Genomic DNA, 27,482 nt, shown 5'->3' with positions numbered 1-27,482 from the left:
TTTTCTCACTAATATAAACAATATTGTGATAATAATCATTTTTATGCATATATGGATTCATAGTTGTCTAATTATTTTCTTCTTTTTTTAAGACTTATTTGTTTGAGAGAGAGACAGGAGAGAGAGAACATGAGTAGGGGCAGGGTGCAGAGGAAGAGGGAGAAGCAGACTCCCTGCCGAGCAGGGAGCCCAATGTGGGGCTTGATCCCAGGATCCTGGGACCATGACCTGAGCCAAAGGCAGATGCTTAACTGACTGAGCCACCCAGGCAGCCCAAATTATTTTCTTATACCTGTCTTTCAGATGAGCTCTGCCAATAGTATTGATGTCTATAGCTAATCTTGAAATCTCACAGATACATTTCCCTTAGGCCTGGATAAATAATCCAAAGATTCTCTTTAGTTATGTTTTTATAGAAAGATCATTTTTAAATGTCAGAATAGAGGAGAATGAACCATTAAAAATAAATTTTGACTCTATTATATCAAAATACACAATCTTAAGTGAGGCTTGCACCCACAATTTATAGCAAATTAAAAGAAAGAAAACTTTTAGTTCAGTGTGGTAAGATTCATGCTAACCTTTGACTTTTCTCCTTTATTGCAATATTTAACATAGGTTGTTACTCAAGCCCAAATAGAAATGAAGACTCCGATTTACCTTTTATTAGTATAAAAATAATCTTCCTGGAGACACTTCTATTTTTAAGGTATGGAAATTGAGGGCTTTAGGGAAGGCTGACAACCCAATTTCTTTCCTGTGGTCTTCTTTTTCCCGTTTTGTTTCTCTGTCATGGGTTTGCCTCCCTCACTGTCTACCCAGGACGTACCTGAGACAGGCTCCCCTTGCCCAGACAGACTCCAAGTCTCTGCCGTACCTCTGCTTGGGGCAGACAGAAAGAAAATGGCAGCCAGGCCACTTCCCATCCCTTGGGGCGTACACGGCACTGGACACAGAGCAGGCACTTGCAAACATTTGTCCGGCTTCTCACAGTGAGCACAGTGCACCCAGCCATAGGCAGAGCCCTCAAGAATGTGCTCTTCCAGGAAAGACGGTTCTCTGTGAACTGGTTCCTGAACACGAGCCTGGCTGTTCCCGTGAGGAATTTGGTCATGAATTCTGATGCTACACAGCAGGTGCAATGCCAAAATGTCTTTTTTTAAAATAATATTTTTTTATTATGTTAGTCACCATACAGTACATCCCCGGTTTCTGATGTAAAGTTCGATGATTCATTAGTTGCATATAACACCCAGTGCACCATGCAATACGTGCCCTCCTTACTACCCATCACCAGCCTATCTCATTCCCCCGCCCCCTCCCCTCTGAGGCCCTCAGTTTGTTTCCCAGAGTCCATAGTCTCTCATGGTTCATTCCCTTCTGATTACCCCCCCCCCTTTCTTTGCCAAAATGTCTTTTGCCGTGCATTTTGGTTTGAATAAGAGAGTCACAAGACCCCATTTCAGGGGAGGGCTTTTATGGGGGGAAAAAAAACACCCAAATTGACTACTTTGAGGCATTGGAAACTACAGGTTCCATGATGGGGACTATTTCTTTAGAGCTCAGTTGTTAAAAGAAGCTGGGTGCGGCACAGGGGTCATTCCATTCTGTCCATCCTGTAAGCCAAGACTCACTGCTGGCCTGGCCTATGTGTGCAGCAAGGGAAGGAGCCCCAGAGCTAATCTCCCCACCAGAACCTGGAGTGCACAACCCACGCCAGGACAATGTGGAAGGGACATAGAAAGGTCAGTAATGCAGAGGTCGTGAGAAAAGAGGTCATGTAGGCTACGGACCGGGGATCATGGAGGCCCTCAATAAGGGGGATGGCTTTAATTGCTAAGGTTATAAGAAAGAACCACCTTTCTAGGCTAACTAATCGCTCCATCTCTTCCACTGTCTTCCTCTTCCTCTGTCCTCTCAAATGCTCCTTCCTACTCTGAGCTTTTCCCTGGGTGATCCCTTTGACAGTTCCACAAGGACCCTAACATGCCCAATGCCAAACTATCTCGGGCCTCTCAGCCTGCAACCTCTGTGTTCTGGGCTCACCCTCACCAGAATCCTCATCCTAACTGGCTCTCCTTCTCCATCACCCAAATGACACCAAGGTCTATCAACCCTATCCCTAACATGCTAAGTTCTTCGACTGGCTGTTCCCTTCATCTGACCATCCCCGCCTTGGCACAGACCCATCCCATCTTCCCAGATAATTGTAGTCTTCTCCAGCCTGGTGTCCCTGACTCCAGTCCTGCTCTTCTCTGCACCAGACATCACAGTGGTGCCATGATTACTTATAAAATGCCAGGTCTCACAGTTCCCGCCTGGCTTCCCAATCTGCTGTGGCTCACATGCAAGATCTTCAGCAGGCATTCAGCACATACTGCCCAGTGTAGGGCTCATTCTCATAGTATGAATATCCTGTGTTAAAGTGTTCCACACTGGTTACCACTTGTTCAACATTCTGCATCTGGTATTTCTGTTTTTGGTCATTCCCAGAGGATTTCTGTCTTCTCAGTTCTAATGGTTATTCTCTTTCTTCAAAATAAATAAAGAAGGTTCTTCATTGTAGAGTTTCAAATCTGTTTAACTGCTCTCTCCTTTAATGTTTAATTAATATTTCTTCCACAATTTCTCGAAGCTCCTGCCATAAGTTTATTTTTGTACTTCTTGAAACGTTCAAATCCATAATTAAACAAGAGTTCCAAAGGCATAAAATTCTTTGATTAAGTAAATATATAGTCACAAATACCTGCATTTCACACAAACGCTTTCATGTACTATTAAAAAAACATTACACAGATTATGGGAATTCTCGGTTTAAATTCAAGGAGGTTAACTACCTAAATGATCAGAAATGGATACGCTTCTTATAAACAGCTCTGTACTTGCCTGTCACGTCCCAGCATCAACATTTATGAATTAACAGACATGCTTCCTGCGTGATCACTGGATGTTTTGTATTCTTTGGCAGGAATGATCAAGGTAAAAAATGTGCCCAGATGAACTCAAGAAAAAGACCCGGTGTTTCATGTAGTCCTATCACAGCATGGAGCCCCTTGTGTTTCAGTGATGAGTGACTCAGCCTGTCAACTGTCACCCAAGTACCGTCTGGGCATTAAGGGGTGCTCCGTAAATGCTGTGGGGCCATGGGGAGGGACAGTGCTGATATTTTTACAGCCAAGCATGCTGTCTCTAACACAGAACCAAGACACAGCTCTTCAAAAAGAATAATTGCTCTTCCTGACATAATGTCAAAAGTTCAGGGTCTTTCCCCAAATATCGGTGTCTCCCTTTCTAGTCCAGTCATCCAAGAATTTATGCTGTAAGCATTTACATTCCCCCACCTTTTCTAGTACTTGCCATGAGAAATCCAGTGATACGGTCAGGTGCTTCCTCTTTGGTCCTAAAACTACATCTTTCCAAACTCAAAGAGAATCCTCTAGAACTGATCTCTTGAGACAGTAAATCAATTCTACCATATCTGCTTCTTCTTGACCAATACCTCCATCAGCATAGTCTAGGATGGTAACATGAATTTCCCCTGCTGGACATGGACCCGTGCCACCACCCCCCCGCCGTGGCGTGCCCCCCACAGTTGGCGCTCAATGCAAGCTTGTTGAGTGAGTGGACAAGTGAACACATCTGTGACTTGGCGCAGACCATTTCATGTATGAAACCCAGCTTCCTTGGTTATTTCTTCATGACTCAACCATGGCTGAGTTAATATGTCTCCAGATTAATCATTGACCAGATTTCCAAGTCTTTGGAGACAGCAAGGCAGAAATGCAGACTTTCTGCCTGAACTGCTAGGCCACAGTTTGCCTGTGCAAAAAAGACCTTATGAACTTCTGACCTCTCTTCTTTTTATCCCTCTGTCCCCTGGAGCCTACGTGGGAGAGACAAGCTGCGGTCATCTACCAGGCAGCTGGGCTCAGCAGCTTGATATTGGGTCATAAGCAGGGAACCATAGATCGCGCACAAAGCCCGTGGCTGTTGTCATCGTTTAAAGTTTCTAGAGGGGCCTCTCGAGATGGGGGCGGGCTCCATACAGGAACATTTCCCTGACACCTCCTGCCAAAGACCGTCCCACTGAAGATCAGTGTGTCGAAGGCTCTACAGCATGGAGTTGCTCAGTCGTGAGGCGGCCATGCAGCCGAGCTGTCCTTTTCGACTCTGAGCTGCCTAATACCATGTCGGTGTTAAGACGAGGCCTCGCGGAGTCAGCTGATGTGTCCATGGCTTCTGCTTGGCCTCCTGCTCTCCGCTCGTCACGAAGTCCCCGTGGAGGTGAGGCTGCTGGTTGAGTCTTGTTCTGTCCCTCCTGGGGACAAGGTTAAGCTAGGCTGTAAAAGCAGATGCTAGTTCATAAGCCCAGGCTTCATTTTAAGTAGTAGTAGGTTACTATTCACTCACTGAGCAATTGTCGAGCACTACTAAGTGCTGCAAGGCTGTAAGGGCACATTAGACATGGCGTCTGCGCTCATGTAACTTGTGTTTAATGTAACCTGGTGGTAGCGCTGTGATGGCAGAAATATAAAATGATACATGTTCTACCTTTCTTCCTCTTCGGGCAATATTCATATAGAAAAGTCCATCTGCCGTGCACACTAACAAATAATAACAAAGTGGACACTGATAAAACCATGGCCCAGGTCTAGGTTGAGAGCATTTGCTAATACCCCAGATGCCCTCTGTCTGCTTCGACCTGATCAAAAGCAAATCACACCCCAGCCCCACCCCCTCCCACGGGAACGACTCTCCTGCCTTTTGAAGTCATCACCTTCTTGCTTTTCTTTTTGTTCTACCCCATATGTCTGCATCCCTGAAGAGCGTAGCTTCATTTGTGCGTTCTGGGGATGGAGTTCTCCTCTACACATTCCTTAGCGTCTGGCTTCTTTCATTCGAAATATTCTTTGTGAGATTCATTCATCGGGTTTGCAGGGTTATAGGTCTTTTCACCTTAATGACTGTATCATATTCTATCCTGCTAATATACAGCAGTGTATCTTGTCAACACTGATGAGCGTCTGTATTGTTTCCAACTCTTATCTGCACACTGTGGGGTCATGTGATATGCTTGTGTTCAGCTTTAGTGGCTATCGCCAAACACTGTTCCACAGCAGAACCCTGTTGCACATGCTTCCACCCTCAGTATTTGTGAGTTTTGTTGCTCTCCATCCTCACCTGTACTTGATACTGTCTCATTTTTTAGTTTTTGTTGTATTTTTCATTATAACATGATATTTCATTGGGATTTTATGTAACACATCCCTGATTACTACAGAGACCAAGAGATTCTTTTTTCATATACTTTTGGACTGTTTGTATTTCTTCTCCAATAATGTCTATAATATATTTGCCCATTTTTCTATCAAGTTTTTCTTTTTCTTGATGATTCATAGTTATTTTTGTATTCTGGATACTAATTGTTTAATAGTGATTACATATGGGGCACATGTCTTCCCTCAATTTTTATATTCGGTGTGGTTTCATGAAGACATTCCTAACTCTACAGTGTAACTGTGTTTACTAACATATTTATGGTTTCTACATCTTCAATCTTGGCTAAAGAAACTCTTTCCCACATTGAGGTCATAAACATTTCATATTGTTTTCTAAACATTTTATAAATTTTCCTTTCACTTTTTTTTTTTTACTTTTAATTTTGAAATAATTGTAGACTCAGGAAGTTGCAAAAATAGTGCATAGAGTTCTGTGAACTCTTTCCTCAGCCTTTCCCAGTGGTGATATCTTATCTAACTAGAGCATGGTATAAAAACCTAGAAACTGACACTGGTAAATACTGTTAACTACACTACAGACCTTGTTTTATCTTCCCCAGATTTTATATGCACACACTTGTGTGTGTGTGTGTGTGATTTTTATTCAATTTAATTCCATGTATAGATTTGTCTTTCATTGTTTAGTGCTTAATCCACATAGAATCCAAAATGGAATTGTTTTGTATATAGTGTGAGGTAGGGATTCTACCTGTCCCTCCTCCCCATGGATAACCAGCTGCTCTAGCATCCTTTATTAAATAGTCCATCCTTTCCCCCACTGGTAGGCGTGGCTGCTTAGTACTAAATCAGGTTTCCATGTATGTTTAGGTTTGTTTCTTCTCTCTCTCTTCTACTCCATTGGTCTATTTATTCCTGCTCCTCCACACTGTCTTAATTACTCTAAATTAATATCTTGCTATATGGCAGTATAATTCCCAAGACTTTGTTCTTCTTCAGGAGTGTGTTAGCTACTCTCGACCTTTTCCTCTTCAGTATAAATTTGGAAGAGTCTTTCAAGTTTTACGGATGATCTTGTTAGGATTTTTATTGGAACAGCACTGAGCTGCATTGTGGAGAACTGACATCTTTACAATAGTGAATCTCCCTACCCAAGAACATGATTTAGCTCTTAATTTATCTAAGTTTTCTTTAATGTCTTTTAGGAAATTATTGCAGTTTTCTCCATTAAAAGCCTGCACATATTTGGTTAGATTTATTCCTAAGTAAATGTACTTTGCATCTTTTGTTTCTCTTATAAATCCTATCATTTCAGTTATATTTTCAGACTGATTGTTGGTGGCAGGTTGATATATAACTGAATTTTTTCTGTATTGATTTTTTTATCAATGTTCCTAAAATCTATTCTGATAATTTATTTATAGATTCTTTTGGGTTTTCTGAGAAGATAATTGTGCAGTCTGCAAATAAGGATGGTTTTATTTCCAATCCTCCTTCCTTTTATTTCTTCTTGTTAAATTTTACAATTGGCCCAAACAAAATTAAAGAGAAATAGTGATGGTACACCTCTTTGCTCGAATTTGTTTGTAAAGAGAACACATCTGACATTTCACCATCAAATATACTGTTTGTCATAAGCTTTCGCAATTGCCTTGGATCAGGTTAATACATTTCTTTCCCTTCCTCGTTTATTTGCTCACCATTTCTTTTAGCTTCCCCAACCTTCTTTCTCACATATTTTTTCTTCTTGCTTTTGTATGTCCTCCAAAAACTCCTTTAATGAAAAAAAAAAATCTTGCTGATAACCTGTCTTGACTTTGGTTTATCTGAAAACATTTTTAGTTTTACGTTTGCTCTCCTTCTTAAAAGAAAGGCCACGGCATAAAAGTCCATGTCTTTTAACTTTTATTTTTATAGTGTAATGTATTTTAGTAGCAAAGTGACAAACAACATTAGAAACATGTGCTTGCGTGTAGGACAAGTCAGAAAGTGTAGTGAATGGATGGAATCTATGTAGGATAAAAATGCTACAAACACCCATGTAGCCGTCGTCAGTAAGAAATTTACTTGTTTTAAAAAAATCCAAATGCTGGCATTGTTCAGGAAAATGTAGCAAGTTTATTTATAATTACTATACACCCGAACTGCTGAAACGTATTCACTGAAACTTTTTGACCTGCATGAATGCTTTATGTCCCCACATTTATATTAAAAATTCACACACAAATGAAAATGGAAAAGCTGCCAATACCTGATTTCTGCCCCCCAGTTTCCCACTTGCAATCATATACTTAGGTACCTTTTGACCCCCTGGGAAAAAAAATCTAACGTTCCAAACGACCAATAACAGGAAGAAGAGAATTTTTTTGTGTGTAGAATGAAATGTTTTCCGTCATAGTGGATTCTTAAGCACGTATGTGGCGTGCTAGCTGGATGTCTTTTGGCATAATTGTGACATGTTTGTCATGGACAGCACGCAGGTTGGTGACTTCAGAAAGGTCCGCCAGATAGGCCTCACTTGCCTCCTGCAAAGCACCAATAGCTGCCCTCTGAAGCACAGACCTGTTTTGAAGACCTGAGCAGTTTCTCACACCAGCTGCTGGAAGGGAAGTTTGTGGCTCAGATGTTCAGTGGACTTCTGATACTGTCTAATTTCACCGGGTGCCGCAGCACCAGGCCTGTAATGATGAGGTTTCTTTACCCCTCCAGTAGAGGGTGCACTCTTGCGAGTGGCTTTTGTATCCGGTGGATTTGTGGGCAGTCTGCTTTGCACCAGCCATGGAACAGAGACCTCCTTATTTACCCCACCTTCTCATTTGGCTGGAGCTTGGTGAGGTAGAGGCGGTGCTGGCATTAATGAGTGAGGGAGGCACGGCAGTGGATGTGAGCCTATGTCTGTTAATTTTATTGAGATATATCTCAATTTCATATACATAAAATTCACCCACGTTACGCATGCAGTTCAGTGGTTTTCAGTGAGTTCACCGAGTTGTGGTATGCGCAACCGGTACAGTGGTATATATATTGGTATACCAGTTGTGTATACATACATTACCATATTGAGTGTTAGAACTTTTATATTATCCTAGTAAGACATTTTATACCCATTTATCCCACTCTCAGGCCCAGGCAACCACTAGTCTACTTTCTGTCTCCAACAACTTGCCTTTTCTGGACATTTTACAAAAGTGAAATTATATAATATGTGGTCTTTTCGCCTGGTGTCTTTCACTTAGCATCCCACTTGGTATTCCATTCTATGACTATAGTTCATTTGATTTATCCATTCACTAACTGGTTGTTTCCACTTTGGGCTCTTATGATTAATGATGCCATGAACATTATTCAAGTCTTTGTGTGGACGTATGTTCTCATTTCTCTTGAGAGTAGAAATGCTGGGTCATATGGTAAATTTAAGTTTTGAAGAATCTGCCAGGTTGTTTTCCAAAGTAGCTTCCCACCAGTAGTAATATTTGAGGATTTCGATTTCCCTACACCCTTGCCAGCATTTGTTATTATTGTCTTTGGTGGTAGCCATTGTGGTAGGTGTGAAATAGTAGTTCATTGTGGTTTTGATTTGCATTTCCCTGATGATTTTGAGCGTCTTTTCATGTATTCATTTGCTGTTTGGTTATCTTCTTTGGTAAAGTGTCTATTCAAATCTTTTGCCCCCTCTTTAATTGGGTTGTTTATCTTATCATTGACTTGAAAGAGTTCTTTGTATATTCCAGATACAAGTCTGTTAGGGATTGAATGTTTGTGTCCCCTGAAAATTCATATGTTGAAATCCTAATCCCCAAAGCGATGATACTAGGAAGCTGGACCTTTGGGAAGTAAGACCATGAGGGTAGAGTCCTCATAAACGGGATTAGTGCCCCTATGTAAAAGAGACCCCAGATTGCTTTCTAGCCCTCTCTCCACCATGTGAGGATATAAGAAAGCAGCTGTCACAAGAACCTAACCATGCTGTTTCTCCTATCTCAGACTTCCAGTTTCCAGAACTTTGAGAATAAATTTCAGTTGTTTATAAGCTACCCAAATGATGGTACTTTGTTACAGTAGTCCCAACTAAGACCAAGTCCTTTGTCAGATATGTGATTTGTACATATTTTTTCTCAGTCTGTGTCTTGCCTTTTCTTGTGAGTATACGTGCCTTGGAACTTTATCTGCGGAATTCAGTGAGGCCTGGATAGACATTGCATTATTCCAGAAATGAATTACTTTTGCTTCTCTCAGTCACCCGGGGCACTTGCTTGATCCAAGATGACTCCCCCACCAAGTTTGCTTTCCAGACAATAGGAAAAGGGAGATGGGCAAGACACATTTCTTCACTTTCAGGGCAGATGAGGAAGCTACACACTCACTCCCACTCATAATCCCAGAACTTTTAGTCGCATGGTCATATATAGCCATAAGGAAGGCTGGGGAAAGTAGCATTCACCTTGGTGGCTATGTGCCCAGCTAAAAATCCTACGCTAAAGTGGTATCACACAGTCCAGTAAATAACAGACTCACATTCAAACTCAGATCTGTATGATTCCAAAGCCAATGCCCTTTCCACTATGTTATGCTGCCTTCCTAGGAAGGAGCCAATAGGAACTATTTATTAAAAATATTAAAGACTCCTAAGAACCTTCAGGTCCCCCAGTCAGGAAGTGGCAGAGCCAGAGGCCAGGGCATGGACATGGAACTTCTGAAAGGATCATCTTCTTACTACGCCACTCTGCCCTCTGGACTATTCCTGGAAGGGGGTGTACAGGGTAGTCTGGGTGGCATTGGATTTACTATTTATTTTTCCAGAGAGCTAGTAATTATCTTCCCAAACTTCATCCCTTCTCCACTTTCCACAGAACTAACTTTGCCCTGTGGCCCAGCTTTGGGAATTTTCCTACCCTGCTTTGGGGCCCTCATCCCAATTTTGGCCGGGGGGCCGGAAGGCTGGGAGTCAGCTTGGGGCCTCCCTGCTAGGGACAATACTTGGAAGATGGTGCCCCTGTTGGAATGTTCACTGCAAGGGTCAGTCAGGAAATGCCACTGGCCTACAGGCTGTGCATAGAAGCATCTATTTTGGCTGAGAGGGTGACTATATTAGAAAATTATTGTTTCTTTTTTTTTTTTCCCTTGAAGATTTTTGCAGATGTTTGAGAACCAGCTGAGGGGAGAAATGTCTGATAATTTCCAAAGCAGGTTCCTCCTGTTGGCAGAGTTCCTTCTAGCTGTATATGTCTGCTTGGAGTTCCCTCCGCTCCACTCTTTTGACTTAACGGACACCCCGTCAGGTCTGTTTCACGGGTGGTTGATGTCTCTCTAACCAGAGATGACAAGCTCCATTCAGTGCCAGGAAAAACGGTTGGAGAGGCTGCTTTCACGGGGGGTAGACGCCATAGACAAAATGAAGCAATTGTAGCTGCTCAAAACCCAGGAAATCACTTTGTATCTGTATAAAACAGACATTCATGTCTCCCCCCCCCACCTTCATTAGGTTATTAGCATATTCCTAAAATCTGAGGCCATAATGAACTGGATTTATCCCAGCGAGAAACTCTTATTCATCTCTCACCAGAGTACTAGAATCCAGCCTCTGAGACAGCAGACAGCAGGGGAGTAGGTGCTGTTGGGTGGGTGGGGGAAGCACAAAAGAATTTGAAGACACTCCTCAGTTCAGCAAATATTTATGTGGCCCCTCCCATGTGGCCACTTCCTTTCCAGGCATCATGAATTAAAACAGCCATTCCCCTCCAGGGGAACGTGGTCGCCTGTCAGAGTTAGCCAGGCCAAGGAATGATCAGAGGGAAATACGCTAACGCTCTACCAGAAGAATGACATGCCAATTGGGGAACCACCCCTCTCCCCTCTCTCCCCCTCTCCCCCCTGGAGATCTCTAAGCTCAGGTTGAGGGCTGGAATACGGAAAGAGCTTCCATGGCCTGGGGAAAGGATTTAGAGTCCTTCCGTTGGATCAAGTATTGTGCTGGAGCAGGGTAGAGAAGGAAGGAGACACATTTGGGGAACGGTATGCTGGCTTGTGTCTGGCCTCTGTAGACCGTTCTTGGCCTTTCTTTGCTCTGCTCTCACCCTGGGGGCTGACCTGTAGGGACTGCTCCTGCCAGCTGGGTTCCACCAATAGGAGGCCCCGGTAGAACATCAGATGGAGGACGGAGAGTGAAGTTGGCATATGGATTCCTGCCGCCCCCAGCGCCCTCCCTGCAGGCCTCAGTGCTGGCTGCGGCTGCATTCTCTACCAGGCCCCCTGCCAGCGGCTCCTCTGCTGTGGCTCCAGTTCTGTCCACGTTCCAGAAACACTGCTCTTTCTTTTAGCCCTAGAGGTGGGAGTATCTTCATCTCTGATGAAGCCTTGGATGCTGCACTATTGGTCCCCTGAATTTTACCACCCCTTCCTTAAACTCTCCTCAGTTGACCTTTATGAGGGGGCATTTATTTCCTGCCAGAACCCTGGCTGATACTAGCAGGTCGGGTGCAATGTTGCCGTATGTTTTGTTTGGTTTGGTTTCCCTGAGATGGAATTTACATGTAACATTGTATACGCTTGAGGCACACGAGGTATTGATGCGATCCGATCCGTTTACGTACCGCAGCCTGATTTGCGCGGTGGCTTTGGCTAACGCCTCTAGCATGTCACATAATTGTCATTTTTTTTTTGTAGGGACAGTACATACTTTGTTTTTGCTTTACAACGGCAGTAGCAAACTGTTTTTTGAACCCCTAAGAATTATCAATTTTAATAAGCCAGATTCAAAAGACCATGTATTGTACAATTGCATTTGTATAAGATGCCTGGAAAAGGTAAATCTGTAGGTGCCGAAAAGCAGACTAGTTGCTGCCCGGGGCTGGGGTGTGGGTGAGCTGTGACTATAGATGCTGCTGTGGGATCTTTCCAGGGTGCTGGGTTGTGGTGATAGTTGCACAATTCTGTATGTGTCTTAAAAATCATTGGATTGTATACTTAAAATGGGCAAATTTTATAAATTATACCTCGATAAAGCTGATAAGATTATTAAACAAAATATATCAACAATATACAAAGTTAGGAAAAGAGAGGGGAAAAAATCACCTATAATCCCACCGCCCTAATGCAACTATTATCATTTCTTCATATTCCGTTCTAGGTATTTATTATTTGCGTTTGACAATGATGAAAACACGTGAGCTCACAGTTACTGCCTGCTTCCCACAGTCGAGGTGCTGGATTAAGCAGAGTACACATCATCTCATTCAGTCCTCACAACATCTCCTGAGAAAGGTACAATGATTATCACATTTTGTTAGTAGGAAACCCGGAGCTCAATTGCATAACGTATAGAATTGTCGAATCACTGTGTTACGTACCTAAAGCTGATATGACATTGTATGTCAACTATACTTCAATGAAAATAAAATAAAATGAAATGAAATTTGAAGCTCAAAGAGATTCCCTGACTTGCTATGTAAACTTAAGTTTCTACCTTGCTCCAGTCTTTTTTTTCCTAGTGTTTCATAGTTATTATTTTATTTTATTGACGTATAGTTGGCATACAATATTTTATGAGTTTCAGGTGTCCAATGTTTATTCAACATTTATATGTTACAGGGTGATCACCACAATAAATCTAGTTACCATCTGTCACCATACAGAGCTGTTACAATGTTATTAACTATATTCTCCACGTTATACTTTGCAGCCTTGATTCTTTTAATGCCTGCAGAAACAGTTTATTGGGTCCATATGCCACATAATCCTTAACTCTTCCCTCTTGTGTTATATGTATAGTGTCCCATAAAAAATGTGATGAACTTTTCATTAGAAAAAGCTTTATCTATATTAAGCATTATCTTCTCAGGATTCTTTTCAAGAAGTTGGGCCAAGGGAACAAAAGAATTTTAAAATTTGTTGAAGCAAAATCAGTTTCCAAAGGGTTAGGATTAATATTCCTACCCAGCAATTTTGTTCTATCCTCACCAGCACTAGCTATGCCAGGTTTTTAATGTCCTACTTAATTCAGTGGATCTTGTCCTTAATTTTCATTCACTTCACTACTAGAGAGGTTGGACTTTTTACTGTATCAGCTCAGTTTTCTTTTACAACTTATCTATGATTTATGCCCATTTATTTATTGGAATCTTACTGATTGTCTTACCAATGGGTATGAGTTCTCTATAAATATATTAACCCTTCATGTTTAATCTTAGCTGATAATGTTTCCCCTATTTGCCTCTTTACTTTACAAACTGATATTGCCTATTTTTACATAGTGGGAATGATTGTTCTTTTCCTTTGTGAATTTTTCTGTAGCTTCTAGACTTGCAGAGACACCTCTGTGCAAGGCTCTGATAACATTCAGTCATATTTTCTCCTAACTCTTCTATAGTGCAATTTGTTTTAAATTTAAGAATAATCCACATTTATTTTTTAAATTGAGGTATAATTGACATACAACATTAGTTGTATGTATTAGTTTCAGGTGTACAACATAATGATTCAATATTTGTATACATATAGTATATATACTATACCCCCCATTATCCGTGGTTTTGCTTTTCATGGTTTCAGTTACCCATGGTCAACCATGGTCCAGAACAGATGATCTGCCTTCTGATGTATCATTAGAAGGTCAATGGTAATGCTACGTCACGGTGCCTATGTTGTTCACCTCACTATATCTCGTTTAGGCACTTTATCATCTCACATCATCACAAGAAGGGTGAGTACAGTATAAGGTATTTTGAGGAAGAGAGAAAAACTACAGTCACCTAACTTTTGTTGCAGCATTATTCTCATAATTGTTCTATTATTACTATTTATTGCTGTTAATCTTTTATTGTGCCTAATTTGTAAATTAAACTATCATAAGTATGCATGTATAGAAAAGACATATATATGTTATATAACATATATAAGGTTTGGTACTACCTGTGGTTACAGGCATCCACTGGGAGTCTTGGAACGTTTCCAAGACTTGGATCATATTTTTGTGAAAATGATCACTGCAATATGTCTAATCAACATTCATCACCACACCTAGATTTTTTTTCTTATAATGAGAACTTTTAATATCTATTCTTTTAGCAACTTTCAAATATATAATACAATATTATTAACTGTAGTCACCATGTTGTACATTACATTCCCATGACTTATAGATTTTATACCTAGAAGTTTATGGCTTTTGATTCCCTTCACCCATTTCACCCACCCTTCTCCCCCTGCTCCTGGCAACCACCAATCTGTCCTCTGTATCTATGAGCTTGTGGTGGTGGTTGTTGTTTAGATGGCACATGTCAGTGAGATCACACGATATTTGTCTTTCTCTTGGTCTGACTTACTTCACTTAGCATAATGCCCACAAGGTCCATCTTTGGTATTGCAAATGGTGAGATTTCACTGTTTTTTATGACTGAATAATATTTCATTATATATTATATTGCATATAATTTTATATTATATATATACACACACACACACACACACACACACACACACACACACGGACACACACACACACACAGAGACACCACATTTTATTTGTCCATTCATCCATCAGAAACTTAGGTTGTTTCCATAGCTTGGCTATTGTAGATAATGCTGCAATGAGCATAGAGGTGATAGATCTTTTTGAGTTAGTATTTTCATTTTCTTTGGATAAATACCCAGAAGTGGAATTGCTGGATCATATGGTAGTTCCATTTGTAATTTTTTGAAGAACCGCCATACACTTTTCCATGGTGGCTGCACCAATTTACATTCCCACCAACAGTGTATGAGTGTTCCTTCTTCTCCACATCCTTGCCAACACTTGTTATTTCTTGTCTTTTTGATACTAGCCATTCTGACTAGTATAAGGTGGTGATACCTCATTGTAGTTTTGATTTGCATTTCCCTGATGATGAGTGATGTTAAACATCATTTCATGTACCTGTTGGTCATCTGTATGTCTTCTTTGGAAAAATGTCTATTCAGATCCTCTGCTCATTTTTAATTAGATTTTTTTTTTTTTTTGGCTACTTAGCTATATGAGTTGTAGCCTTAGATGTTTTCAGTATTAATCCTTTATCAGATATATGTTTGTAAATATTTTCCCCCATTCAGTAGGTTGCCTTTTCATTTTGTTGACAGTTTCCTTTGCTGTGCAGAAGCTTTTTAGTTTGATGTTTATTTTTGCTTTTGTTGCTTTTGCTTTTGGTGTCAAATCCAAGAAAATCATCACTAAGACTGATGTCAGGGAGCTTATAATTTGTGTTTTCTTCTAAGATTTTTATGGTTTCAGGTCTTATGTTCAAGTCTTTAATCCATTTTGAGTTAATTCTTGTGTACTGCAAGGCAGTGGCCCAGTTTCACTCTTCCGTATGTAGATATCCAGTATTCCCAACATCATGTAATGAAGACATTGTACTTTACCTATTGTACATTCTTGGTGCCTTTGTCATAAATTAATTGACCATATATGCATGGATTTATTTTGGGGCTTTCTATTCATTCATCTATGTGTTTGTCTTTACGTCAATGCCCTACTCTTCTGATTACTATAGCTTTGTAATATAGTTTGAAATCAGGAAGCATCATGCCTCCAGCTCTGTTGTTCTTTCTCAAGATTGCCTTGGCTCTTCGGGGTCTTTTGTGATTCTCTACAAATTTTAGGATTATTTGTTCTATTTCTGTGAAAAATGCCATTGAAACTTTGGTCGGGATTTCACTGAATCTGTAGACTGCTTTGGGTAGTATGGGCATTTTAACAATATTAATTATTTCTAATCCATGAGCATGCAATATTCATTTATTTGTGTCATCTTCAATTTCTTTCATCAGTGTCTTATAATTTTCAGTGTACAAGTCTTTTACCTCCTTGGTTAAATTTATTCCTACACATTTTATTCTTTTTTGATGCAGTTGTAAATTGGATTGTTTACCTAATTTGTCTTTCTGACAGTTTGTTTCTAATGTTTAGACATTTCTGTATATTGATTTCTGTATGTTGATTTTATATCCTGCAACTTTACTGAATTCATTTATTCTAACAGTTTTTTAACAGAGTCTTTAGGGTTTTCTATGTATAGTATCATATCATCTGCAAATAGTGATAGTTTTAATTCTTCCTTTCCAATTTGGTTGCCTTTTATTTCTTTTTCTTGCCTAAATGCTATGGCTAGGATTTCCAATCCTCGCAATGTGAAAGTGGTGAGAGAGGGCATCTTTGTCTGATTGCTGATGTTAGAGGAAGAGCTTTGAGCTTTTCATCATTAAATATGATGTTAGCTATGGGTTTGTCATATATGGCCTTTATTTTCTTGAGGTATACACCATATATTTTACAGTATAGTTTGAGATGTGAGTCTAAAAGACTTTTTCTCAAAGTGTTACCCAAATTTTCCAATGCTGAACATTCTTTCCCCACTGCTTTGTTTTCCAATGCTGAATATTACTTCTTTTCCCCACTGTATATATTATGATATATCATAATATATGATAAAAAAGACTTTATTATATACTATCGTCTTTTAAGAGGGTCCATTTTGCTTCAGAACCACATGATCTTAATAATTTTTGTTTGGAAATATGCTTTTGTATTTAGGAGGTCTGAGAAATCTCACCTGTCCATCCTGCTTGTAGGGCACCCAGGTAAATAGTAGGAAATGTGGGCCTGGTGCTCAAGGCAGGACACAGGCGAGGCTGTTGATAAGCTTTGGGGAGACATGCTGTGACCCTGGGGATGACTGAGACATCCAAGGAAAAGACTGAGCAAGCAGCCTGGGATGCTCAGAATAACAAGGCCAGAAGAGCCTCTCAAGACCATGTCACCCAACCCCTTGAGTTTATAAAGTAAAAAATCTAGGTGAAGAGATTCAGCCGTTTTGCCCAAACCCACAGAAGCAGTTAGTGGCAAAGCTGGGAGTAGATCTAGGTCTCTTGACCATTGGTCAGTGGCTCTCTAATGTTCCCAAAGAAAGAAGGTTCGTGATGGGGAGGAGAGGTTCCATATGGGGTACAGCATCAGGGAATTCTTAGTAATCATGAAGATGGCTCATATATGAATGCCACTTCACTAAAGCCCTCACACCTTGGGTCTACACTTGATCCTCACCTCAACCCTCTGTCCAGTCCTATGCAGAGCCTCTTAACCAAACTCCCCTTAACCAACTGGTCAGGTTAACCAGCCCCGTCTTTCTGTTGTAAATACACCAACTGATGCTACCAGCTAGGAGTTTATCTGTGATACACATCTGCTCCCACCAAATGTTTACCAAGAATCAGTTATTTTTGTTCCAAATCTATTTATGCCACTTATACTTGACATTTTAATAATGCAATTTAACTAAAAGAGAGGAGTGTAGAACAAAAGAAACTCTTTGCTGTTTTATGATAAACACATTGCTTTGGGAAAACTTGATGAAGGTGAATCACTAAAAATTCTTGTGGAATGAAGTGGACAAGATAACTGTAAAAAAGGGGAGGAGCTTTGTATAAATCTAGGAGAATTCTGCACTCACATTATTTTGCAAGTAACTTAAGTTCTCCCTTCTCTTTATAAAAACAGAAACTGGACATCATGAGCTTATATAAAACAGGGAAAATTGCATCAGAGGACTCTTTTTAAAAAGAGAAGCCTTGGATCAAAATAAGACTTTTGTGTATTGTTTTATGATTTCCCAGCACAAATTTTTTGATTAATCAACCAACCACTTGTCCCAATCACATAGGATAGAAGGCTTCCATTTTCTATTAATATAAAGTAATCCTCATTTTCAGAGGAGTTGTCCAGGCTCCCAGCACCACGATCAGCCTCTGAAAGGGAGGCATGTGAATGTCACACTGGACATAACAGAAGCCATTGGGTCCAAATTCCAGCTCCACTGCCACCAACAGTGTGGCCTTGGGCAAATCATCTATGCTCTTGAGCTCAACTTTCTCATCTGCTAAACAATCTCTGCGTCTTGGGATTATTGTCTAGATGAGGAAGTGATGTTGCTAAGCACCCCAGATACTGTCAAACCCACCTTTGCTAATGCTACATGGAGGAGTGGAAATGAAATGAGCCTCAGTGGGTAGATTGCATGTGAATAAACAGGAAAGACGGGTGGCATCCCACCTCACTGGCAAATTCCAATTCACAGAATGAGGCAGTCTTTGGAGAGGGGCACCTGGTAGGTGACTCTTAGGTGCATGTTCAGAAAGAGGATCCCGGCAACAGAACATACAGGACTGGAGCTGACAGAAGGGGTGGCTTCAGGAGACTGCGAGAGGGGACCTGCCACCCACCAGGCACTGGAGGAGTCCATTTGCAGGGGATCATGATACCTTGCAGGTGTGCTCCGCAGTACCTTGGAGGGCACTGTGAGTCCCGGGACTTATAAGCTATTTCCCCTGGTGGTCAACGTCCTGTGACTTCCCCAGCTGCCGGGCCAAGAACTGAGGAACTCCCCAGCTTCAGTGCTAGAAAAAGCCCTACTCAGACCACAGCGTCTCTCTCATTCTCTCTCTCTCTGTGTCTCTCTCTGTGTGTCTCTCTGTCTCTCTCTTAGTGGCTGAGTCAGATGGAGGAGTCCTCACATTTCACTGGGTGGCAGTTCTGGCTCTTCCCAGTATACCCCTTCCCAGCCCACAGAATACAGAAAGAGCCTCTACCAGCATGAGTTATTTTGGTCAGCTGAGTCACCACACCAGAAAATAAGATATGACCCCACCTGTGTCTGGTTGGAGGGGCTGGAACCAGCTGGGGCCACAGGATCTCTGAAAGCCCTAACTGAGTCATCACCCATTGGTGTCAAGTGTCCAGTCCCTGCCCTGTGACCCCACCCCTAACTGGAAAGGGGCAGCCAACCCCCTGTCCTGGGGATAAGGATTCTCAAGGCTCATCCATCGCAACCCATCTACAGCCTCCTGGCTTTTATGTTGGGACCTAGCTTTTATGTTGCTCCCTGATGCTCCTGATTTTATGATTGTGAAGGGTACTCTGGGACTCGGCCGCCTGCCCCACTAGACCCTGTCTTTGCTTCTGTCCCTCTAACACCTATCACAGTGACTAGAACACAGTGGATGTTCAACTCACATTAGCTTTCCTCCCCTTCTTGTTCCTCCACAACAAGCAAGCCATCTGAACCTCGGCTCCTTCACCTTCGAGAATCTCTCCTGTCTAGAAGGCCTTCTCATTTCCTCTGTGTAACCAAGTCCAACCCCCAGGCCAGACCCCAGTCCACCTGGCCTGACTCTCCCAGTCCCCCAGGGTTGTTGCCCCTCTGACCTCCTTCCATACTTGCTGCCTTTTATCTGCTGTCCTGTGCTCTCCTGCACCTCCTGCGATCATAAGTGGAAATGGTCTGCACGTGGGCATAGGCATACTCTCCTGGGAAATCTCAAAGACATCCCTGATTCTCCAAAGGCTTAGAACTCTGGGGAGGGCATAAGGAGGTCTGGAAAGGCTGAACCAAGCAGCCCATTAGCCAGACTGGCCAGGCAGTGTGCACGTGGTTTCTCCTTGTCCCTTTTGTAATGTTCGCTTTTGGGTGGGGAAGCTTTGCGGGAGCTCTAGCATTGTGGCATGTCCCTGTGTGTGTGCCCTTCTGTGACAGCATTCGGATGTGATGAATGATGGTAGCTCTCAGAATAGCCACTTGTTAGCCTTGTCATCTCTCTAGTTCCCCCCCCCCCTTTTTTTCACATTCTGAACATTTTTAAAACAGAAATCCTATTGGATTGCCTGGAGTCAAAACGAGATATGGAGTGAAATACCCTGGTCTCATCTAAAATAGATAAGGAGGCCGAGCTTGGTGAGAACTGTAGTCAGCCGTTTGCTTGGATGCCACACACAGAGGCAGGAAATGATACCCCCTTGTAAATAAATCACCTGCTGGCAGCCTCACCTTGGAATATTTATAAGGAAACAGAGCTGCAAAGGAAGAACAGTAAGTCTAGGCTGCGAGAATTATTGGAAGAAGGGCTTTATGTATGTCTAGAAATGTTGATTCTTGGTTGCCTGTAGGAAGCTAGGAGAGAAAGAAAGGAAAGCTGCCAGTTCCATCAGGAGGAAAATGGTGTGTGAAATTTTATTTCGTTTTAGACAGGTCCTGTCCTCGTGGATGTCTGGGAGTCTTTTGCATGACAGGAGAGTGAACCTTAGTGGGGGAGTCTGATTCCCTCCCTTCCTGACCTCCAAGCTTTGGTAGGGTAACCTGGGGCAGGATTCCCTCACATGTCTGAGGGGGGGTCCACAAGTTTGCTCTCAAATTATGCCAAAGCGCAGCCTGTGCTGTAGGCCCCAGGAACACTGGACTGGCCCCCCTTCTCTGGTTCTAATGTTGAGGAAGCACACTGGGTGAAAGGGAATCTGCCATCGAGAAGAGATACAGCAGAAGTATCAGTGTGCACTTATCTCAATGGAGAGCCAGACGCTGCAAGGGTTCAATGAGCGCCGTGTAACCTTATGTATGCTGCCTCCTCTCTGACCATCTTTCCCACCTGCACCCTCCAACTACGCAGTTTGTCTCCTCTAGTAAATTCCTCCCGGGACGATGGGGCATCACATCCCTCCCCCTGACACCACCACAGGAAAGCCTCAGAGAACCCCAGGAAAGGATTATCTTGGTTTAGTAGGTGTACCAAGCAAGGAACAGGGAGTATTGAGCTTCATGGTCTTGAGCCATTGGTTGAAACCTCGCTGGATCCTCGTCAGCAACAGTTGATTTAACCACAATTCATGTATTGCGTCCTTGACCCACATGTACCACTGTTCTATGTATGGGTCATGGGGTCAAAAGATGCAAAAGGCAAGATCCCATGCCTCCTGGGAATCAGAGATGTAGAGGAAAGCTGACATGTGAGTTACAGTCCAATGAAGTAAACTACTGACAGAGATACATGGAAGGTTCTAGAGGGATGAATGAGGGGACACGTCATGCAGCCTAAGGGGAGAGGGACATAACAGGAGGTAGCATCTGTGCTGAGTGCTAAAGGATGAGGAGAGGTGAGCCGGGCCCAACAGGAGTGGCCATCCAGGTAGAGGGACAGCGGAGACACTCCCAGAGTGGGGAGACATCATGGTACATAGAGACAATGAGAGCATTTTTGGTGTTGCTGATGGAAGAGGCAAGAAATGGCTATAGATCAACAGGAACAAAATATAAAGGACCTCGAACCTCAGCCGAAGGAGCATGAATCCTAGAGGTGATGTTTTTAAAATGTGACCCAGAGCCTGTCATTCCTTTGCTCAAAGCTCTGCAAAGCTTTCATGTTCCCCACAGTAAGAGCCAAAGTCCTTACAATGGCTCACAGGCCCAACGTGCCTGGCTTCCAGCTGCCTCTCTGACCTCATCTCTTTCTGTTGCTCCCCACGGCACCCTGTGACAGCCTCCTTCCTAGGCCTCAAAGAAGCCAGGCATCTCCTGCGCCAGGACCTTTGTACCGTCTATTCTCCCAGATACAGGCACGGCTCACTCCCTCGCCTCCTTTCAGTCTCGCTGACATGTGGCTTCTTGGGGAAGCCTGGCCTGGTCCTCCTTTTCAAGACTGCAACACCCTCTTTCCCTCATTCCACACTCCGAAGCCTCTGACTCTGATTTTTTTCAGAGCACTTATCACCTTTTAACATTCTGTATAATTTTCTTATTTTTTTTAAGTTTATGTATTTTTTTAGTAATCTCTACACCCAATGGGGGGCTCGAACTCACGACCCCAAGGTCGAGAGTTGCATGTTCTACTGACTGAGCCAGCCAGGTGCCCTCATTTCCTTACTTATTATGTCTCCCCAGCTAGAATATAAACTGGACCAGGGCAGGTGTTTTTGTCTGCCTTCTTTATTGCTATATCCCCAGCACCTAGAACAGTGACTAGCAAATAGTGGACTCTGAAAGAGTATTTCTTAATTAGCAAGTGACTCAGCTGGAGAGCCATGGACAGACATTAGGTAAGGGGAGTGATGTAGGCTGCCTACACGGTACAGACTCACGGCAACTTTTTGCACGCTCCCCCCAACTTTTTCCAATATGGCCCACAGTAAGAAACACACCATCAACACACAAATATACCAAAAAAGTCTAACAGAAACAAAAGTTCCGTGCAGTAACAGTTCCCCTTTTCATCTTTTACAACACTCTACGATCTATTCTACTCTGTCTATACTGCGGCTACTTCATTTTTTAATACATAATGTTTGCAAACTACTAAACTGGTTTCACAACCCACCACTAGATCAAGGCCTATAGTTCCAAAACCACTGCTGGAATTAGACAATGAGGGTGGGTGTGTAACATTGTAGATATACTAAAAATGACTGAACTGTACGCTTTAAAATAGTTAAGATGATGGATTTTATGTTACGTGAATCTTATCTCAAAAAAATATTTTGATATGGAGGATTAATTTGAAAGAGGCCAGGAAGGAAGGAAGGTGCTAGGAAGACCAATTAGAAAATGATTACAGTAATCCAGGTAAGAGGTGATGAGTGGACAGAGACAGTCAAAATAGAGAAGGACAATTCCAGAACTATTTAGAAGGTTAAATTGGAAAGCATGAGAAATAGGAAGAGTCAAGGATGATTCTAGACTTCTGCCTCAGGTACTAGGGGGTGATGGTGCTATCATTTGAAATCAGGAACACAATCCGTACACCTGGTAGGATGCCATTTTTATTAAAAATAAATAACTTCCGTGTGTGCACACGTATGTTGATGCATGGAACAGCTACAAGGCTATGCACCACTGTCGGCCAGCCAGGGAAGCCCACAGTGGGGAACTAGGGGTCCACCAGCATTCGAGAGGGTGTGTAGAGGGAGAGGAGAGCACAAAGGAGCCAGAGGGAAGTGACACAGAGAGCCCGGGGATGTGCCATGGTGTGCAAGCCAGGGAAGCGGAGACTACTAGAAGACAGGTGACCAGTCAAGACACCCAGAGATAGGGGTCCTGGAAAGTGAGGAGGCAGCAAAGATAGAGGCAGAGGGCAGGCGGCTGGAAGGTTAAGGCCCACCTGGCCAGTCGCAGATATTTTCAGGAACAGCATTTCTGAGAGACGCAAAACCTCAGAGCCAGCCAGGCTTTGGGCCGTGACAGGCCAGCTCACCCTTCATTCCCTCCTACCCCCCCACAGAGCCAAGCTGTCCCTTGCTCCCTTTAGTGGCCTTCCTCCATGGAGGTCCAGGTGGCCTCTGAAGGACACCCTGAAGAGAATTTCCTGTTAACAAATTTCCTCCCTCTGGGCTGGGCAAAGAGTAGGTAGTTGTAGCAACACCAAGGGCCGGATCGGTGGAAAAAGGAAAATGGAGAGTTTTCACTCTGAGGGAAAGAAATGTATAATCATTTCTTCAGCTAGATCAAATCCTCACGTGATTCTGGTAACAGAGTCTTCCACCAGCCACCCAGAGGTGTGGTCCCGCTCGAAGACCTCACCTGAAGCCAGACAGAGGCAGCTTGCTGTCCAGGAGGAAGGGGCTGAGATCTTTCCAGAAAGGGATCATGATGTCAGACAGATTTCTTAAATGCTTTCAGAGAAGTAGGCAGCCTCCTCAAAATAACAAAGTAAATCACTCAAGGACTTCACAGAAACGTAGCTGGAAAACGGCACGAGGGCATGACCAGTGTCTGTGCAGTAACCTTGAATCACTAAGCAGCACTTACATCAAAGAACAGGACTGCTTCGACCCCACAAACATTCATGGAGGTCCTGTCACCCGCAGAGCAAATGCTCAGGTGTTGAGAAGGGTACAAACTCGGCCCTTTCTTGCCTGGACAGCATCCTTGTGTGAAACAGAAAAAAACACCTTTTCCTCCGGGCCAATGCAGACCCTTGCCAGGGAGCACAGCTTGGTGAGCAACAGGCAGACTCTATCAGATCCCATTACCTCCCACCTCCAAGCTGGGTGCTCTTGTGCAGTGCCCAACTTGCACAAGCATACACAGCAGCCCCAGATACAGAGACGAAGCTGGCAGAGTCTTCCACCCCCAGAAGCTCATAAACTGGTTGGCAGACACACATACATAACCAGCCAACTAACAAAAGCAGCCTCTGGGAAATGCTAAAACAAAAGTGCAAAGGGTGGTGGGGGGGGTCCTACAGACGGGAGAGTCTGTTCCTACAGACTCCGTCAGGGAAATCTGAGAAGGCTTCCAGAGAAGATGGAATTTGAGCCAGGCCTTGAAATGTTGCCACATAGGGGAGTGGAGAAAGGAGGCACAAGATTTCAGGGTGTCTTCTGGGAAAGGGGAGTCGACTGTTATAGCTGGAGGAGACGAGCACTGGGAAATGGCAAAGGACAACGGGAAGATGTGATGGAAGATGGAAATAAGGATCAAATTGTCGAGAGCTTTGAGTGACTCCTGAGGAACGTGTGCTTGGATGGGGCTGGAGAAATGTGGGGAATGAGAGTTCCCCCTCCATCCCTCTATCCTGGGCCTTTCTCAGAAGCAGGGTTGTCTTGTAAGAGGAATTCATGCTGTGGCCTTCCAAAGGGAGGCCCAGATGCCCTTTATTGCCGCCGAGGGTGTCCCTGAGCCAGGTGTCGACATGAGTGCGTCACGCAGAGGGTGACATGAGACGTTCATGAGGACTCATCAGCAGGACACGGAGAGTCTGGAGAATGCCCACCCAGCTGCATCAATCAGAGGTCATCTCAGACAGCCCTGGTCTCGTTCTTGTTGGTAGAGGAGACACTCCTGCTCTACTTGAGGGCCCGAAGGATGTCGCACATTCCACCAGAAGGCCACCTAGAGAAAGCCTGCCTTTCAAAATCCATAGGATAGACCCTAAAGTCCCCGGCATCACCCAGTCCTGGTACACCTGGGTACTCCAAGCCACGCAGGATGCCTCCACCCTCCCCATTCTCTGCTCCTGCTGAGACGGACGAGCACTGCGGGGCAAAATCTCACTGCCAACCACTCTCTCCTTCTTAAAGGCCTCTCTTCCCTGGTTTCTCTTCCATCCTTGCTTCTCCAAGTACGTTCTGCAGACCAACAGCATCAGCATCACCTGGGAGCCTTATGGGCCTGCAGCATCTTGGGCTCCTGCCCAGATGTACTGAGCCAGGTCTGCATTTTTACACAACCCTCAGGGGGTTTGTGTGGGCTTTGAAGTCTGAGAAGCCCGACCTACACCATTCCTCCCTGCTCCTGCTGTCGCTCCCTGCCCACCCTTGCTCAGTCTCCTCACGTTTGCTCTCAGCTGCCCCTCTGAATGCTGGGGATCCTCCACCCCCCTCTTCTCTGCCTCCCCCTCTCCCTGAGGGATCTCAGCCACTCCCACAGCCTCAAATACCACCTTTCCCGGACACCCCCCGCCCCCGACTTCTGTCCCTCAGCCCGCAGCACACCTCCTGTGTTCCCTAGGGTCTGCGGGCACCCCTCTGGGGACTCCTCCCAGACTCCTCTCTCACGCTTGGCTCCTAAATGCAGGCTGCACGCGGGAAGTCTCCTTCCTAGATGGGCTCTGATGCGGGCCCCCTTCCAGCCGCACTGCCACTGCCTTGGGTCACACCCTGACCGTCTCTGTCCCCAGTTGTCTTACGGTTCTGCTTACCTCGCCAGCACACCCACCCTCCAAGTGCAGCTCCGCCGTCTTAGAGCTACTGGAATACGGAGCATCCTTCCTTGTTGCTGCAGGGAACGGGGTCCGGGTGGCCCTGGCACCGACCAATGCTTGTGCCCCAAACGGGACACGTGACTAAGGCTCGCATGCCATTGGTCAGAACTAGTCATATGGCCGCATCTCACTTGATGGGAGGAGGGGGTGGAGGGGGACCCTGCTGTGTTGTGCCTGACCCGGGAGGAGCGGGCAGTTGGGTATAGGTGAACGCTGGAAACCTCGAGCAACCGTCTCCCGCCTTTCTCCAGGGCCCTTGTCATCATCCATCTTCGACATGCTGTGTACTCGCCTGTTAACGTATTTGTCTCCTGCGCCCTACCCCCCCCCACTGTAGCACGTGAGCTTTGTGGGGGCAGTTAATTTATTTCGTTCATTGCTGTATTGACAGTACCTGGAACAGGGTCCGGCCCATAGTAAACACTCAATACGTATTTGATAAATGAGTTACTGATAAAACGAATAAATGAATGGGCTGGATGGTATGTGCATATGGGGGCCAGAGGTGGGGGCAGCATTGTGAAGGGGGAGCCTGGAAAGTAAGAAGAGGTGCTATCACAAAAGGCATTATAAGCCATAAAAAGGAGGTTTTACTTTGTCCTGTGGGGTGTGGAGAACTTCTGGGGGGGGGGGGGATTTTAAAAGGGGAGTGATGTTCTGCAAGATATTTGGGATGCAGTTCGGGGGACGGGTTGGAATGCATCCCATGGGAAGCAAGTAGCCCAACCCGAGGGCAGTGCGTGGTGATTTAAACATCGATGGCGGGGCGCCTGGGTGGCGCAGTCGTTAAGCGTCTGCCTTCAGCTCAGGGCGTGATCCCGGCGTTATGGGATCGAGCCCCACATCAGGCTCCTCTGCTATGAGCCTGCTTCTTCCTCTCCCACTCCCCCTGCTTGTGTTCCCTCTCTCGCTGGCTATCTCTATCTCTGTTAAATAAATAAATAAACTCTAAAAAAACAAAACAAAACATCGATGGCTAAGTGCTTGAAGGAGGAGAAACAAGGCTTGCTGAGAGCTTGCACGTGGATTTGAGAGGTGTGGAGATGACGTTAAAGGGTTTGGCTTGAGTTACTGGAAGGATGGGGTCCCTTTATTCATCCGCGAGTGGAGGACTGAGCACTGGAACAGATGTGGGGAAGGTAGTGACAAGGACTTCGTCTGAGACACGTGAACTTTGACACGCCTATTCAACACACCCCGGCCTTGCTAAACTGCACTCAACTCCCACATATGTGATGCTTTTCCTCGCCACTGAGATTTTGCGCACACCGTTTCCTGCCCATGAACAGGGGTTCCCTCCAGCTCTGCCAAGCACTCCTAGCTCTGATCTCACAGAACAAATCAGAGAACCCTAAGCATATGGGCCTTTCTTTCTGTGTCACTCTCAGACTCCCACCTGCCCTGTGGGCACAGAACTGCAAACCGAACCCTCAGGTGGGTGTCGAGGTCTCCAGGGCTGGAGGGGACTTGCTAGCGGGGCCCCATGTGGACCAGGAGCTATGGATGGACAACCACCAGGCAGGGCCAAGGCAACCCCCCTGTTCGAAGGCAGCCACTTCAGCCTGCTCTGGGTAACACAGTTATTTCTAGGTGAAACACGGCTCTCTCTGACATGGCTGCTCCCTCTCTCGATTCCAGTCCCCAACTTTGGCCTTCAACAGTGCCCCTGTCAGTCCTGTTCTTGTCCTGGCCTGG

General features: G+C 44.2%; 2 long non-coding RNA genes across 2 annotated transcripts in view; one reads left to right on the top strand and one right to left on the bottom strand.

Moving 5' to 3' along the window:
- The window catches only part of LOC121100218, a 136,462-nt gene that overhangs the window by 42,691 nt on the left and 66,289 nt on the right, over positions 1-27,482 (top strand). The window contains exon 2 of the long non-coding RNA XR_005831962.1: positions 12,364-12,497. This is a non-coding gene — a long non-coding RNA (uncharacterized LOC121100218). The remainder of the gene's footprint in view (positions 1-12,363; positions 12,498-27,482) is intronic.
- LOC103676819 lies at positions 22,833-26,038 on the bottom strand. Its single transcript, XR_572239.2, has 2 exons — positions 25,725-26,038; positions 22,833-24,916 (listed from the first exon to the last, which is right to left on the bottom strand). It is a non-coding gene; the product is annotated as an uncharacterized LOC103676819 (long non-coding RNA).

Source organism: Ursus maritimus, unplaced genomic scaffold, assembly GCF_017311325.1.
Source record: "Ursus maritimus isolate PB19 unplaced genomic scaffold, ASM1731132v1 scaffold_35, whole genome shotgun sequence".
NCBI lineage: Eukaryota > Metazoa > Chordata > Mammalia > Carnivora > Ursidae > Ursus > Ursus maritimus.
Note: the sequence above shows the minus strand (reverse complement) of the source record. Positions and strands in the feature narration are given on the sequence as shown.